Raw genomic sequence first — 17472 nt, 5'->3', positions numbered from 1 at the left:
TCTATTACTGGACTCTAGAAATAAATCATAAGAATGCTATTTATGGATAGTGTATCATATCAATTATCATCATCAGCTTTCTATGGAACAGACATCTCAGAGACATTTTCTTTGACCCTCATGAATAAAGCAGTTTTCTATACTAAAACTGAAAAAGTTGTGGTAGCATACATTTGATGAGGTGTAAAATTTACAGTAAATTGCCCTCAGTTCTGTGGCTGGTTTATTAAAAGACAAGGTAATTGCTAACTTCAAGCAGATGCTTCAGCACTGATCTTAGCTTTCTGGCAAGTAATATATATAGTAACCTTATAAGAGGTAATTACTTATATCTCAGATTCTGTGGGATTTATATTGCTTGGTGCAAATATTTCAAAAACAGTCTTCATTTTTTTTCATTGGCAGTAATTTGCTAGTCACTTTATGGGCTGTTGAAAAGCTAAATAAAATAAGGCAATAGCTTTTTGTTGAAAAGAATGTTACAGATGATAGCAGCATCCCATTTTATCAGAAGCCAAGAGCAGTAATATATTTTTTACGATTGCTATCAAAATGTGAACTTGTAATGCTAATTGTCAGAAGAACATAATTTATTTATTATTTTTTTTAAATTTATGGCATTAATCCTAAGAGTTCAAACAAAAAGCAGTTTTCCTCTTGCAATTCAACTGCCAGAACTTCCCCTTATAAGATTCTGGAAGTGCTAAAGTTTTTATGAACAAGTTGAGGAAGACTGAGATTGCTCACAAGAGTCTCCTGCTGAGGAAGTCTCTGAGCCATGGATGTTCAAAGCCTAGGATAATATTTAAAGGAAGTTTCATATTTACTTACCCTGTTCTTTTCTAACTCTCTGCCAGGGAACTGATTTTGTTAGAAGACCTGACCCCTTATGCCACTTTTTCCATTCTGTGTCCTTATGTAGAGGATGTTTAATTATGTGTCTAGCTTTTGAGATAACACTGATATGCACTTTTTACTTCCTGTGAGGAAATGCTCAATGATTCCTGGGAGTATTTTTTTGTGTTTTCTTTTTAACAGAAGTGTCGTTTCTGTTTGTTGATGAGAGGATTATTCTCTATTAAGGTTCAGAGGGACTGAAGATTTTGGACTAGTCTAAGAAATGTGATGCAAGGCCAGCTGGACAACCATGCAGGCCCAAACCCACACTGAATCTAAAATTGAAGTGTTTAATATACTATACTAAAACATACAGAAATAAATAGCTTTAAAAAGGAAGCATACTGTATATTCTGTATAAATATGTTTTACTACGTGCACATTATAGAGTACATACACCATATACGGATGTTGATACACTTAAAATGTAACACTAATCTGTGATATATCAGCTCTAAAGATGACTTACAGAGTGCCATACATAAGTGAAATAGATGTTCATGTTTATTAAACTGCAATATCAAAAAATAAAGCAAGAATTTGAAACTGAGATGAATCAATTAAGTGACAAGACTGGGTATACTTGAGGAAGTGAACATGTTATGTTTTCCCAAAAGTGGTGTGGAAATATTAGTTCTCACAATACATGGGGAAAGAAAAATAAAAAAGTTGCTCAGGGGGAAAAGCTGGAGCTGTAAACTGAACATGGACAATTTGAGTTCTTGGATTCATTTGCGATATTCCTGAAACCCTCAATGTTTTCCACAAGGTATTCAATTTTTTGTAGCCTGGAAAATAGCTCACACTGCACTTCACAGCTTTTTCATATGTTTCTATAACTGCAAGTCATGGTGCATGACAGTTCATCAGTTACTCTGTCAGCTTCTCTTCCACTGGAAAAATGAAGATGGCCCTAAAAAGCGTGATGGAAGCTCTACCATTTAGGGGAGCTTTTGCTGTCAGGAGGGAAGTTGGAAGAATAAGGAAGGTTTGCCAAAATGCTCATTATGTCCTAATCCTAATGTCAAAACCCTCTAATCTAAGAAAAATTAATTTTTTGGAGTCATAGATGCAAATTGTGCTTTACAGTTTAGCAATGAAACAGAATAACTCATCTGAAATTCTTGATTTGCATGAAAAGTAAATTAAATCTTTTTTTTGGTTACACTTCTAACTTGTTTGTCTTTCAGGACTATGGTTTTTCTCTTTCATTACTGCTACACATTTTATACAGCACACATTCAACAGTATTCCTTTCCTTCTCTTTCCCAAGTGTTGTAGTCTTCTTGAAAATCTCACAGATGAGGTAAAATTGCTTCAGTCCAGTCTTGCCCATGGTTTAGTGGTTAAATGCACAAAGCAGGGCTCTGACCACACCACCATCATAAAAGACCTACTTCTTAAAAACAATAGATACAGAAGTCCAGGAAGCACTTTAGATATGTCAATCACGTTCTTCAGTAGAGTGCCTAGCCCAGACTTATAAATAAGCATCAAGACAGATGTCACTCCTCTTTGCTACTTCTTCTGGGTCTAAGCATCTTGCATAAACATTGCTATACGAAAAAAATAAGTGAGTCAAGTTTGGGGCACACAACTCTCCTAAGTCAATGTTTAAGTAACACAAGTAGCTTTCAAATGGTCTATTCCACTTCTTTCAGTACCAAATGTCACATGGTTTTGTGTTCATCACAAGTTTACTGATGGTTAGTGGTGTTCTCCCTTTAATGGTATTGAGATGAAGGCAGAAGTGTCCCAATTGGTCCTGACTATTTAAGAAATGAGTCTGAATTGGGAAAAACTGTAATCACCCTAAGTAACTTATCTTCCATTAGTGGATTACTTATATAAAACATTTAGATCCTACAATATTAGGCATCCTTGCTGTGAACTATTTCTTCTTTTCTTTTAAAAACCAGTGCAGAGCTTAAACTACAAAATGCCTTGATCAAAATCACAAAGAGTTTCAGGTGCAGCCAGGAATGTAACAAGGCCTTGTGAGGAAGAGTTCCATGCCTTAAAAACATGCTGTTCAGTCTTTCCTTTGTTTTCTAACTTTAGGAAGGACTTACCAACATTTGGTACACTGCTTGGTTATGTAGATGTTGGTTCTACATATTAATTTGTAAAGAAGGTTAGCATTTGGGTAATGGGTCCAATCAGCTTAGCACAGAAATCCTTAAGAACTCATGTAGAGATGAGTTTCAAAAGTTCACTTCGTATATATGCCATCCACTGACTTCATTTTCAAAGGGTAAATTTGGGCTCCCTGCCCAAACCTTTCTTATCTGTAAATCAGATCTACCATCACTAAAGGTATTCTGTTCATGTGAAGGAGGACTTTAATAACAGAACAGCCTTTTAGCCCACAACTCAATAAATTATTTAAGGAGGGCAGATTAAAAAAACCCCAACCAAACAAAACTAAATTAAATCAAAATAATACATGTATTAAAGCTAACATTTGCAACCAGATGGTAGGACTCCAACTGCCAGGTATCTGGGTGCAACATCATGGCTTTATGTTAGCCCTGAAGTTACTTAACCCTATCAGATAGGAATGGCTCCTTCCAGGAGCATCAGGACACAGCTGGAGCATATCTTGATTTGCTCTTTCCTGATGAGTCCCATGGTCTGGGTCTCATCAATTATGCACAGATACGGGTGATCACAGAGGATTTTATGAGGCTCTGAAAACAGCATACGGGCCTACATACCAGGTCCAAAGCCCTCTACTCAGCGCAGATGGTCAAGTGCTTCACACAGATAAAATCTGCATTCTGAATCGTTTGTCTGAACACTTTCACACTCTCTTCAGTACCAATCGTGTAGTTCAAGACTCAGCAATTCAGTCCATCTCACAACAACCAGTGAAGGATGATTTGGATACTGCCCCCACTTTGGAAGAAACCCTTAAGGCCATACAGCAGGTGAAAATCGGCAAGGCAGCTGGGGTTGATGGAATCCCACTTGAAGTTTGGAGTATGGGGGCCAAGCACTCCATGCTAAATTTCACGAGTTTGTGGTGCGCTGTTGGGAACTAGGTGAACTACCATCAGACCTTCGTGATGCAGTCATCATCACTTTGTATAAGAAGAAAGGACATAAATCAGACTGCTCAAATTACCGTGGTATTACTCTGCTCTCCATTGCTGGCAAAATCCTGGCAAGAATACTTTTGAACAGATTCATACCCACTATAGCAGAAGGAATTCTACCTGAAAGCCAATGTGGTTTCAGAGCCAACAGGAGTACCACAGACATGGTGTTTGTTCTCAGACAACTGCAAGAGAAGTGCAGAGAACAGAACAAAGGTCTCTGTGTAACCTTTGTTGACCTCACCAAGGCTTTCGATACTGTGAGCAGAAAAGGTCTATGGCAGATTTTGGAACATTTAGGTTGTCCCCCCAAGTTCCTTAAAATGATCATCTCACTTCATGAGGATCAGGGTGGCCAAGTTAGATATAGCGACGCACTTTCTGAGCCCTTTCTAATACCAATGGTGTGAAACAAGGCTGTGTTCTTGCACCAACTCTATTCACAGTCTTTTTCAGCATGATGCTCCAAAGGGCCACAGCAAACCTCGATGATCAGGACGGTATCTGCTTTCGATATCGTACTGATGGAAGCCTTTTCAACCTAAGGTGACTGAAGGCCCACACTAAGACCTTAAAACATCTTGTCCAGGAGCTGCTTTATGCTGATGACGCTCACACAGAAGCAGCTCTGCAGCTTTTAACATCCTGCTTTGCAGGTGCTGCTGAGCTTTTTGGGCTGGAAGTCAGCTTAAAGAAGACACAAGTTCACAAGACAACACAGAAAGAATCATGTCTTGCAGAATATACCACCTAAGGAGTCTTTCTGCTGTGCCTTTTGCAACTGGACATGTCTATCTCATATTGGCCTCATTAGCCACCAGCGTGCTTGTGACAAATGTGGATAGAGCCTTTCCCAAATTTTCCTTCGCAAAGCCTAGCCATGATGATGATGAGTCCCATGGTCTGGGTGGATGAGCTGCAGCAAGATCAAGTGTAAAAGAAATGTAAAATTCTTATTTGGAGGAAGGGGATACAAAGTAGAGCTATGCCCCACTTCAGCTGTTGTGCTCTAGCCACCAGGCTCTTCTGGAAACCATCCAGATGGATGGATGTGAGGAGAAAGGCTCACTTGGACAATGGTTACTAGCTAGGAAATGCTGGGACTTCTTTGCATATTCAGCTAGAGAAACTCTATAGTAAGACCAGGTGTCTCCCCAAGGAACCCACTCTGTGCCCAGGCAAGGAGAAGAATGATTTTTGAAACTCAGTAACTTCTCAAAGTGCACAAAGGCCTAATTTCTCAAGGACTTGACTATATTTCCCAACCTGTATCCAAATGCCATTTCCAGATCTCTCAACTGACATCTGGGCTAATGAAGATTCCAGACCTCAGCTCTCTGCTTGCACCTGAGAGAAGGAGGTCTGTCTGGGAGCAGTGGAGGGCAGTACAGGCTGGAGGCCTCTTTGCTGATGCCAGATTTTTTTCGTCTTTCATGTCCCTTGCTACTTCCCTTTTGGGATGAGATGGACCAAGCAAACCCAAAAATCCCTGAAATGACCACCTGGAATTGCACCCAGCACACCAGTCTTTTCTTGTCCCTATGAGTGCTGGTCAGGATGGAAAAACAAAAGAGAACTCAGGTCTTTCAAGAGGGTATGTATCCAACTGAGCTCACTTTCCCAGAACACTCATATCTGAGGGTGGACAGTGACTTTGTGGGAGGTTTATAACAACATGAAATCAGGAACCTACATTCCATCCAGGTTCCAGTTTCAGTACGCAAGTTCTCTGAGGGTCTCAAAGTTAAGTGCTTGTTACTCTTTCCCATGCATCATTAATGGAAGCACTACAGTTTTATGTTTCTTCTGCAGTAGTTTACCTAGCGAAGAGAATAAAACAAGATTACATCAGCATTACAAGATTTGCTTCGTAAACAAAAAATATCTGGTTTTTTAGACAGATTTAAGTGAGCACATTGGTAATTAGGGAATAGAGCCACCCTTAGCACTTTCCCAAAAGACTTTTTTTATGTTTTGGAAGATTGATTTGTGTACTGCTTATCCATAAAAATGTAATAACTGCCCCTCAGGCACCTTTACAAAAAAAAGCCCCCACCTGAAACAGACAAAAGGAATGTGCTGTTAATGGAGAAACACAGTAACATTGGAAGCTGTGATTGGTATTGTTGTAAGATAAGCTTGCACTGGAATATTACATAATAAGTATTATTACAGTCACATAAAAATGCTAAGTAAAAAAATTATCTCTAAGTTGTGAATTAAATTTGTGAGATGCTGAGTACTATTTAACACTAAATATTAAGTTCTGATCACCTCACAGTTGTGGCCCTTATGACATTTTAAAGGACATAGGTAGAATATACTTGGAGAATAAGTTTGGATTAAGAGGGTTAGGCACAATGTAATTAAGGTACCTAATACTCAAGGTTCAGGGATGCACACCAAACCATAGCTTCTCAAAGCCTTAAAAATCCACCAAAGCTCTCTTAAGTCTCTGCCTAAGGGACTTAAACCTGAAACTTAAAGCATTTCTGAAACCTCTCCCTAAACATCCACATTTCTTCCATCCCATTTTAAGGCTGTTTATGCTTCCCATCTGCCCTAGCTGAGAGAAGGGCCAGTGTTCCTCCACGAAAGACTGTGGAGTGGTTTGTTTCTCAGCCTTGTGATCTAACTGAGATGGTTTGTAGAGGTCAGGCATAGCGGGGTTGGTTCACAGGGATGACAAACACCTTGAGAACCCCCTGATAAAGTAGGTATGGTTTTCCCTGGACATACAGTTTAGGCTGCGTCTGAAGACTTCCACAGGTAAATCCAGCCCCAAGTTAGGTTTAGTTTACTCTTGCAGGGCAGTACCGACTGATGGGGTAGGGTGCAGCTCCCCTCACTGTTTTGATGATGCTCACACTGGACTCCGGAGTGTCTTGCTACTTCTCTCTCTGCGCCAATTATGTTTAGCACAGCTTTGAATTGCCCCAGTGCTTATCAGGTTGCAATACAAATGCAATTGCATGAGTGCTACTGGAGTTAAGTGGAAGTACAAGCATCATGACTGAAGAATGAGGGTACTCAGATTGAATACTGAAGATTCTTTTAATACTTTGCTTTCAGACCATGAACAGGGTTGCATAGCCTGATTGCCTACATTTTCACAACAATTTAATGACCAAGGAAGTCCTTCAAGACTTCCATTCTGTGGTCATAGGATCACCTTACTTCATGCATGACTGTGACATGCAAGGTGGCCATTCTGCACACTACACTGGAATCAGGGAAAGGTTGCAGTCAGCTCAGAAGAGGAACAGTGCTGAATGTGGCTCAATCTTATTTAATGTCTCCCTTATCATCCTAACCAGTGCTATTTCTTCAAGATGGAGCCAGTCAGGATGCTTTAGCTGTGAAAAACTAAAAGAACAGTCAGGAGAAACTCAAAAGCAAGAAGTTTCCATGAGCAAATTCCAGCGAATAAACAAAAAAAACTTCAGCTTTACTTAGAATGTTTAACCTGATGTCTTTGTTTCTCTTGCCTCCACTACAGCCTACTTTTCAGGTTTTCTAAGCACTTCCGCAAATGCAATTCCCAAAAAAGCCTTTAGGCCAGTGGAGCCATGTACAGTTGTCTACAAAAGCAAAAAAGAAGGAGGAATGAAGCCCAGTGGTCTCTTCTACATTATAATAACAGCAAATCAATCACAGAGGATAGTCCACATCTCTCAATCCCTGGTAATCCTTCTTGGTAACCACCATTTCGTGTCTGTCTCAAAGTCCCTTGTGTCCTTTCCCCTACAGAAAATGTTCGGGGTAGAGAAAGTTTGCCCTCTGGTTCAGTACCTTGGTGTTGCCAGGACACAAGTCTATGCAAACATATTTTAAGCTCTTTAGAGCTAAGTAGTAATTATCCAGCTTTGCCAGATGACTGGTTGACTTGCTGCCAGGGGACTGAAGCAAGGCTTGCGACTTCTAAGCGTATTGCCTGACAAATGACAGGCAGCGGAGATAAGGGTACAGATTAGCACAGTTCAGTGAACAGAAAAAGAAGCAAAGTTAGGCTAAATGGGGTGTGGTCAAAATTGATATTTATTCATCTGGAAGCCATCTGGCTGCAAGCTTCATGTAGTAAATGTTGGGATGGAACTATTCAAAATATCAAGTGGAGTTTCTCCCAGCTCTGGTTTGCCAAAAGTATTTCCTTAGTGGGATTTTGTCCCCTGCAGGGGCTTCATATATAGGGAATTGTTCTTGAGAATTTTTCTTTGGCTTTTATTCTCCCTTAGTGGAATTGCTTTCTGAGGAAGAGCTATGGTTGCAATCCAATTTAACCCAGCTCTCTTCTACCCTCTACTCAATCTCCTAAAAGAAAAATTTAACCCTCTTTTAGTTTTTCTGCCTGTTTCTTTGAATCCAAATGGCTAACCAAATCTGAAATTTAACTGAGAAAAATCAGTTACAATGAAGGAAAAAACCAAACTAATATTGGTTTGCCTTTGGAGATACTAAATTAGGGATGCAGCTTAACTTCAGTATCTAAGCCTAAATTAAGGAAGTTTTAAATTATATTTGAAGCTTCAGTTTGCTCATTGCTCTGCTTGAGGAATGGGAACTTGGATAGGATGGAGTTCTATGAAGCAAAGTAATTAAATATTAACTTATGAACCAAAAAGTACTGTTCCAACCATACCTTAATCTTCCCAGCACATGCATGCTTTCCACCTACTGTACGGGATATATGTTTCAGAGACAGGCAAAAAATTACATAAGCATATAAATATGGGTAGAAATAAATTTATGTGAAGAATACCAGACTAAAAGTGAGTCTTTTTATAATGTGGGATATCAAGAGGAATCTAGCTCAATTCTGCGTAACCAAGACACCTCACAGAAGTATAGATTACTTCCCCTTTTTAATGAATCTAAAATATTCCTTCCTTCATGCTGTGAAAAGCTGTGATCTCTTAAGCAGGGACTGGAGTTCATAGAGATGTGAGCTGAGAGCAATGTCTGTGTTCCTCAGTGATGCCAGATCCAGTCCCCGCACAAGCAGGCATCATGGGTAGGGACACCTTTCCTACCTTTAGATAGCTACAGGGTAGACCTATGCAAACACCCATGAATCCTTTATAATCAGTGAAGAACAATCCTCATTTTGAGGGGTGATTTATTTTATTTTAGATGTCTCCTGTAGGACAAGATGAATTAAATCGTGGCAATGACTCTTTCTCTCTGCTACTGTAGTTGGAATTTCTGATTGTGACTAGCACAGAAATCCTTGTTTGATGGGGTAATCCATCACTGGCTATGGGCACATGGCTGTTTACAAAACAACAGCATGATAACTTACTGAAATGTACTGTATTGGATGATTTTTGGATAATCAGAACTTGAGGTTGCCTATTGGCAGTGTGTGTAATACTCTAGTGAACTACTATGATATGCTTTCAGTTGATTTTCATCACAACACATAACTTTTATTCACACTTTTTTACTCTGATCGGAACAAAGAATTAGAAATACCTGTTCTCTGCCTCCATCAGGAAAAGCCGAACATAATCTTGAACACACAGGTTTGATTTTAAATTGGTAACTTTCCTAGACATTTAAATTACATTTAAGATATTAAACAAGAGAAATAAAAAAAAAAAATCTTGAATCTCCTCTTTCGAACAGTGACATCAAAAATAAAAAGTTTCAATATGTACTGGGTTACTTAAAATGTAAATTGCTTTCTGGGTCCTTAAAACTGAAGGCCTAATTATTGATATCCATTCATGTCACTGATTAGCTCTCTCTTTTCTGGTCATGCTAATAATAATACTAGTTCTAATTATCACTCTGGGAATTCCTCATTGTCTACATTTTTCCTGGAGTTTTAAACCAGCTTTTCTAAAAAAAAACATAAAAGAGGTCTATATGATCATTTCATTTGCTGACCTCTCCCCATCCCATCTTCTCAGCAAATAACTTTTAAATTTCTTGTCCTGCTTCAACCAATGTAACAGAGGCATAGAGGTTTCCAAAATAATTACACTCCTATCAGATTTGTGGAGACTGACAGCTAGGAAGAGGAGAGTGCTGAATGAAAGCCTCTGCTGATAAGTAAACAAGCAGACCTATGTCATGACACTGCTCTGCCACCAGTGGGCACTTTGTTTGGTGGTACTTGGAGGAGCCAGAGGGGACTTGGGAGAAATTTGGCTTACTCTAGGATGAGCACATGGGTGCAGATGAAAGGAGGGGACCCAAATCAAGAACTCTGATTTACCTATTATTTGTGTCATTCATGAAGCAATTTCTATGATTTCTTTACCTTTCTCCCCCCTAATTTGTTTTTCTTTCCTTCACCGTCCTTGAGTGAACTGATAAGAACTTTCTAAACTTGTGCAAATAAGCAAACAGACTGAAAACAGAGTACATTTGATCTTGGTTCACTGCTTCAGAATAAGCTTTTTGGAATGGTTTTAAGAAAAACATGTAAAATTCCAGGAAAAGTGATCTGTAATCTCAAAGTTTTAACCTGAACTCCATGAACTCAGAAGCAGGGCTGCTATTTCTGTGCCAGATAATGACACACACTGTGTACGCACCACAATTAGTGTTACATTTACTCACATGTAGAAGCCTCAAAGAGGATTGTGGCCTCTGAGTTTGATGTTTTGCAAGTGTATATGCACAAGAGAGAGAATGAGACATAAACCAAAAGAAAAAAAATATTCGATAAAGTTTTCTATGAGGATTACAGACAGTCCAGAACCTTTCACCAAAGAAACTGCCATCACAAATTACCAATTATCTAAAATGAAAACTCCTTTTGCAAATGCATTAGTTTCAGCTTAATTTTTTTTATGAGATTGAAAAAAGTCCTGGACTTGGTCTACCCTATGCAGAAACCTGTTTTGTCTGGAGGCACCTACCAAAGGCACACATCTGTACACAGGTTAAAACCTCTCTGGAATTCAAATACTGGGTGTTGAAGCTCTTATGGTCAGTCCTGAAAGACTATCATGACCCCCTGTATGCCTGTGGAGGGATCCATGTGAACCTTGTTGTGAGAGCTGCTCCTTGGAAACACCTACAACCCCAAAAATGAGCAGACCGGCATCTCGGCTCTGGGACTTGGGCTCTAACTTAAACTGGGATCTCACATTTAGAGGGATTTCCCACTTTTAAGGGGGAGATCATGACGCATCTGACACTGTTAAGATTTTGTACTAGTGACAGGGTGAAGCCCTTAACCCTGTAAAGTTTTTAACACTCTACCACAGAGCTTCTTTATGCCATCTTGACTGTGAAAATTAGACATTTTGAAATTTTTACCTTGTTAAATCTTGAGGCAATGAAAAGAAAAAAATAATATTCAAAACTGATATTTTTTAGTCCTCATCACATACAGAACCATGCAACTTATTTCTTAAAAGATCAAAATCTGGTATTGGGTGCACTGGGTAATTTGCTGAGTGGCATAGAATCAAAGAATCATAGAAGCATTTGGGTTGGAAAAGACCTCTAAGGTCATCAAGTCCAACCATTAACCCAGTACTACAAAGCCCACCATTACGCTATGTCCCAGTGTGCCACATCTACCTGTCTTTTAAATACGTCCAGGGATTGTGACTAGGGGCAGTGGGATCAACACAATCTTCCAATAAAGTCGTGCTGAACTTTGAAGATTAACTACCTTTTGTCCTGTTGTTCTTTCATAGGAGTACTTACAATAATTTTAAACATAAAAACTTCTTTTTTTCCATAAATGGAAATAAGATGTTTCTTTCAGACAGTTTCATATGTTGTAATTACTTCAGCTGTCACAGTCTTTCATGTTTTGAACCACAAACTGTAAGGCTGATCATTTTGTTTGGACTGATGGACACCCAGACTTGCACTGAACCAAAGGAGATAGTATGATGAATGGGTTTCTGACCTCAAATTTAGTTCTTCTGGATTAGAAAGGAGACCCTAAGGCAAAATTATGTGTGCAATCATTGCAGCACCTAATTCCCTTAGTATGGATAACTATAGGAAGAATGAAGCTGTATGAAATTCAACCCCAAACAGTGATACTTATATGATTATACTCTATAAATAATGTTTCCATATACAACCGTGTATGTTCCAATATTCTGTGATGTGGGTTTTCCATCCAGAGCTGCAGGAAAAGGGAAAGATTAGAAGTGGTACCTCAGCAGCAGTTCCGGCCAAAGGCATTTTGTTGTGTGGTGTTGCTGCTCAACACCGTTTTAGAGATGAATTCTGCATTCTCTCTGGAAACAGCTATATTGAATAAGGGGACTTGTTTGTAACCTCTTTTTCAGCCACACATGGGACATATCTGGGTTGCCTTTAAGACAGGTGCAGAACGGGGAGAAGAGGACTGTCAAAGCCACACCTCTTCCTCTCACACAACCTAAAGGAAAACCAGAACCCAGTCATCACTGAGATATTGTTATTTTCCCCCCCAAAAAAGTATTTTTCGACGCAGATATGTTTTGATTACCTATTGTTCTTCCTAAATATACTGTGTATTGTAATATACTTGGGTATATATATAATGTGTGTGTGTGTGTATAAGCATATTGTGTTTAAAATAAGAGCTTACGTGATCTAAAAACCTATCTCTTACATTCATTGAGCAATTCTGAGTATAAAGAAATCCTGTATACAAACCAAAACAGAAAACTGAAAGCTAGCAAAAGAAGAAAGGCAAAGTACCATTACTAGTCTTTGGTTACCATTTTGGCCAAAAAGCTGAGTTTAGTGTATTAGATCTAGCAACAGACACCCTGAATACACAAGAGCTATCTCCACATCTTGCAACACCAGCCGTGCTAAAAGAGCATGAAGGCTTTGGACCCAAACTCTCAAAAGTTACGAAATGCCAGAAAAAAATGCACAGACAACCTTAATTTTCCCCCTTTGTACAAATATGTTATTATACAGTCTTTAGCTATTGGTTCCCTGACTATTTTTCCTCCAAAGAATTTCTGCCTTAATCTGCCCAAGAGGAAGAGTGCTGATTGTTCAAGAACTGCTCCTCTGCAGTTTGTTTTATCCTGCTTTAGCCTTCAGCCTTTGGCCTTGTTTACTGGCACTGGAATTAGGGGACGGATGTCCAAACCTCCCTGTTAAGTCAGTGGAGAGACATTAGTGCTTCCTCAGAGTTTTTCAGTTTGATGTACAATTTGAGTTACTTTCTGGAAGCTTTTCTTTATCTCCTTTCTGCAGCAGGGAGCCTAAGTGAATAAGTGCTTGTATCATACACTTTGAGTATTTATTCAGGTGAAATAAACTTGGTCTATAAGCCTTGTTTACAGAACCTTGTTCTGCTTCTTTTCTTCAAACAGTGTTCAATTTCCCTGTATGATTTGCCAAGATACCTGGTGCTTTCGTGTCTGAATGCTTTGAAAATTATAATTTTTTTTCAGGATCCTCTAAAATGAGAGGATAACTCCCACTTACCTATTGACAGCTGAGACCCTGAGTAACATTTAAAAAAACCCAGTCAATTTTGACTTGAGTGTATTATGCATTATTATGTAGATAAGGAGAGAGTTCTCATTTCCTTTGGCTGTAGCTCTGAGTCAATACATGATGTCCAGATCACCTCATAGTATTCAAGACAAGCCCAGAAAAATGCATTTTGTGAGATCCTGTGAGTGGCCTGGTGTAAACGATCTGCCCAGGACCTTTTAGGATGGTCTCTCCTGGAAAGGGGAGTTTCCTTCTCCACAGTAGCATTCCATCAGCTGAACTGTACAGCTATCTTCTCCTTTCCTTGTCTCATTCATCGGTTATCTTACAATTTCTGTTAGTACAGGTTTCCTGTTCCAGGTCTCCCTTCCTCTTGGCCCCCTTCACTTCTCCAGCTACTTCAATCTGGGCTTTCATTCTGCTGAGCCACACCAGGGACCTTCTCTTCCTCAGCTACATCAGTAGGGTGGAAGGGTCTCCCAGGAATAGCTCTTTACAGGAATCTTCTTGAAGATGTCTTGGCATTAAGTAACCATCTTGGCTCCCGTTAGAAAACTAGCATACCGAAAAGTAGCATATCCAGCAGTGCATAGATCAGCTCCAACACCATGTTGAGACTGGTTCAGATAAATTATCTTCCACTTGTGTAGTTTTTCTTATCACATTTTGGCTTTGCTGGTAGGGTTCTCCTCAAAGAAAGCCTGACCTCATTAAAATATTGGCCCTATGGACATGTCATTATTGCTATTACTTTATGCTTACCACTGGGTAAGCCTTCAAAGTGCAGAGGTGGAATCAATATGACTGTCAACCTTCCTACATTTCAGGTTTCCATATCAACATCTTGACCCAGGTCTGAATATTTAGCATATTTAGGGGACAGAAAGTCTGGAGGTCAACTTTTGGATTTAAATTTAATCCCAGTACACTTGGAATTCAGCACACAGAATTCCTGATTAGACTGAGTTTGGACATAGTGTCAGTAAAACACTTATTTTAGCTAGGAACATTTTGGATCACTCTAGGAGTGTAACATTGAAGTTGTAAGCTCAGTTAAACAGAAATCAGGAGGTAGAGATAACTACCTTCAATACGTCTGAGTTCAAGAAGCATTTGGACAATGCTCTCAGGCACATGGTGCAATTCTTGGGGTGTCCTGTGCAGGACCAGAGACAGGACTCAATGATCCTGATAGGTCCTTTCCAATTCAGCATATTCTGTAATTCTATGGCTGATGGCGCAGCAGCCACCCTAACTCTCAAATGCCTTATCACAGCCTCTGTGTCACTCAGCATCAAACATTATGGTCTCTCTCTAAATCCATTCACACTGAGAAAGCAATATATTACAAACTCCCTCACCTTTTATTCAACAGATGCCTTCCTGTTCATACTTCCCCTACAAGAACTGAAGTAGGGTCTCAGCCACCTTGGCCTTTTGAGCTGCACTGTCTGCACTGCAGCAATGACCAGCTGCATGGTCAGCAGCATGTGGCTCAAAACCACAGCCTAGTCAAGCCAGTAGTTTGGCAAACACAAGGCAGATGCATCATACTTTCATACTTTCACTCAGCCTCTCCCACACTGCTGGTAAACCTGGCCCTGGATGTTTCTACTATGCACCTATATGACCCCATCACATGACCTCGTTAAAGACTTGTGCCCTGGGTTTTGATGAGTGAATGAATGCATGTGACACATAAATCATACATAAGCCCTCTGTTAGACAGGCATTGAAAGCTCTCCCTGTTTAGGACCATCTTGTCTAGATGTTCTGTACTGGAACCACAGATTATATAACTTTTATGCCTTAGGTTTTTCCATTTTTTTTTTTTTTTAGATAATTTTTGGATTGAACAAATACTCCCTGAGCAACATGGATGTGCAGGCAGGTTTTAAATTCAGAAATCATGGCCTATCTAGTCTCATGGAAACATACTAGAGACTTCCTACCACACTTACAAAATTTATTGACTAAAACACACAAAAGAAACAGATAGAATCAAACCAAAAGTTATTTTGGAATGGAATTTAAGCCTGAGAGAGGGCACCTGATGAAGCTTCATGCCTTTGAGTAGTCATTTATAGTGAAAGGACAGGATAGTTTCTTTACTAAAGGTGGAGCTAAGAAGAGCAGTCAGTTCTGTCCTTAGCACAATAACACATGAAGAAGGGACGATTACAAAATCAGAGGTGTGTGTGTAGAAACACAGCTCAGGTAGGTGCTCTCAAGACATGGCAGTTGCAGATGGAAATTTCCAACTAGTGAGATATCCCGAATAACTGATCCTCTGTTTCCTGATGATCAGGCTGAGCAGTGCTGTGGCTCATTTGGTCTGGTCTTTCTCCTGCGTCACTCTATTAGCAGACAGGAGAAGCTGCAGCTGCTGTATCTCCTTGTTGCACTTATGTCATGGAACATCTCCCTCCTAAGCAATGGGGAGAGACTCTACATACTCATTATACACCTGAATGGTGACTGTTGTGTCAAAATTCAAGGTTCCATAATGTCCAAAGTACTTGTGAATACCAGACTGAATAAGGGTAGCATGAAGTGTTACTTCTCAACACACCACCAAGACCAACAGTGTTTCCACCTTTGCTCTCCCATCTGGAAATGATAATCGCCAGCCCTAAATGGTCTATTCCATGTGGCAAAGAAAGAAAACACCCATCATTCCTCCTCCTTTTCCCCCCAAGCCTACCCAGCAGCAAGCCACAGTCACACAGACCACTGCAATTTGCAGTGCTTCTGTCAACCATACACAATGCCTCACTGTGGTCCCTCCAGTGACAGGAAAAGTGGAGGCAGCCACTGCCTAAGTAAGCCCTAAAAATTTCACTTCATAGGGGAGACACATCCAGGGACTAAGTAATATGAAAAATATATGTAAAAACAGGATTAAAACACTTTGAAGTGTTTTTAGAATCACCGAGGGTTGGAAAAGTGGAGAACGTTCTTTACGGAAACTTGTCCTTGCAATTCATAAAAATCCTGTGGAAGCGAAATGCCCTATTACACTCCGTAAACTAGGTTGAGCTGCATTTTATGCTCCACTTAACTTTTTTTTTTTTGGTGGGCGTTTTATTCCTCTCCTAGATGGCGCCAGTGTCTCATTACTGAGACGGCTCCTTTCTCTTCATGAATCTTATTTTCATGATTTTATTTTAATGACTGCTTGTGTAAAAGACTGAAATAGGTATTTGTCAAGACCCAGGTTTGCACCCCGTTCTGCTAACTTTTGCCAGTGGCAGTTATTTTTCACACAGTCCTGACTGTATGGTATGGAATGCTTTCTACAGATGTTCGTGGTTTTAGTGTTTCTTTTACACCTGTTTTATGCTTTATATTGTTATATGGAACATGCCAGTTAACAAGAAATATGAAAGACGATTAATTATATTAGTCTAATTTTTCCATACTCCTCGGCCCTCAGGAGAGCAGCCCTGTAGTAACAGATACTCTCTAAGAGCAGGATGGAGCCTAAGGCATCCCAGTTTATCTGTAAGAAAGAAATCAGGGGGTTTGTGGTATCCTTTCACATGTAGCTGGTGCAGTTCAGCCTGTCTTCTGCTTGTTACTGTAGTTTTAAACACTTTGCCACGTAATGTCAATTGGTTCTTCCTGCAGGACAGATGGCTCCGGTAACAAAGAAATGTGATTTTCCACATTCCAGTTGTTTCAAGAAAAGCTGATACCTGATGGGGGGAGGGAGAGGGGGAGGGAGAGGGGAAGGAGAGAGGGAGGGAGGGGGGGAGGAGGGGAGGGAATTAGGGAGGGGGGGGCGAGGGGGGAGGGAGGGAGGTAATTAGCGAGGATGGGGAGGGGAAGCGGGGGGAGGGGGGGAGGTGTGAGTTGGGAGGGAGGGAATCATAAAAAAACGAAGAAAAGGAACTGTTAGCTAAGAAGAGTTAATTTTTAATAATGTTTTTTGTTACAAGGATGATGTTGCTTTGTAAAATCTGGACCAACATTTTTTTTGTGTGTCTACCTCCCCTGGCTAACAGATTTTTTATTACATCGCTCTGCTAGTCAAAATTCATACCTGTCACAA

Source organism: Chiroxiphia lanceolata, chromosome 2 (assembly GCF_009829145.1).
Source record: "Chiroxiphia lanceolata isolate bChiLan1 chromosome 2, bChiLan1.pri, whole genome shotgun sequence".
NCBI lineage: Eukaryota > Metazoa > Chordata > Aves > Passeriformes > Pipridae > Chiroxiphia > Chiroxiphia lanceolata.
Note: the sequence above shows the minus strand (reverse complement) of the source record.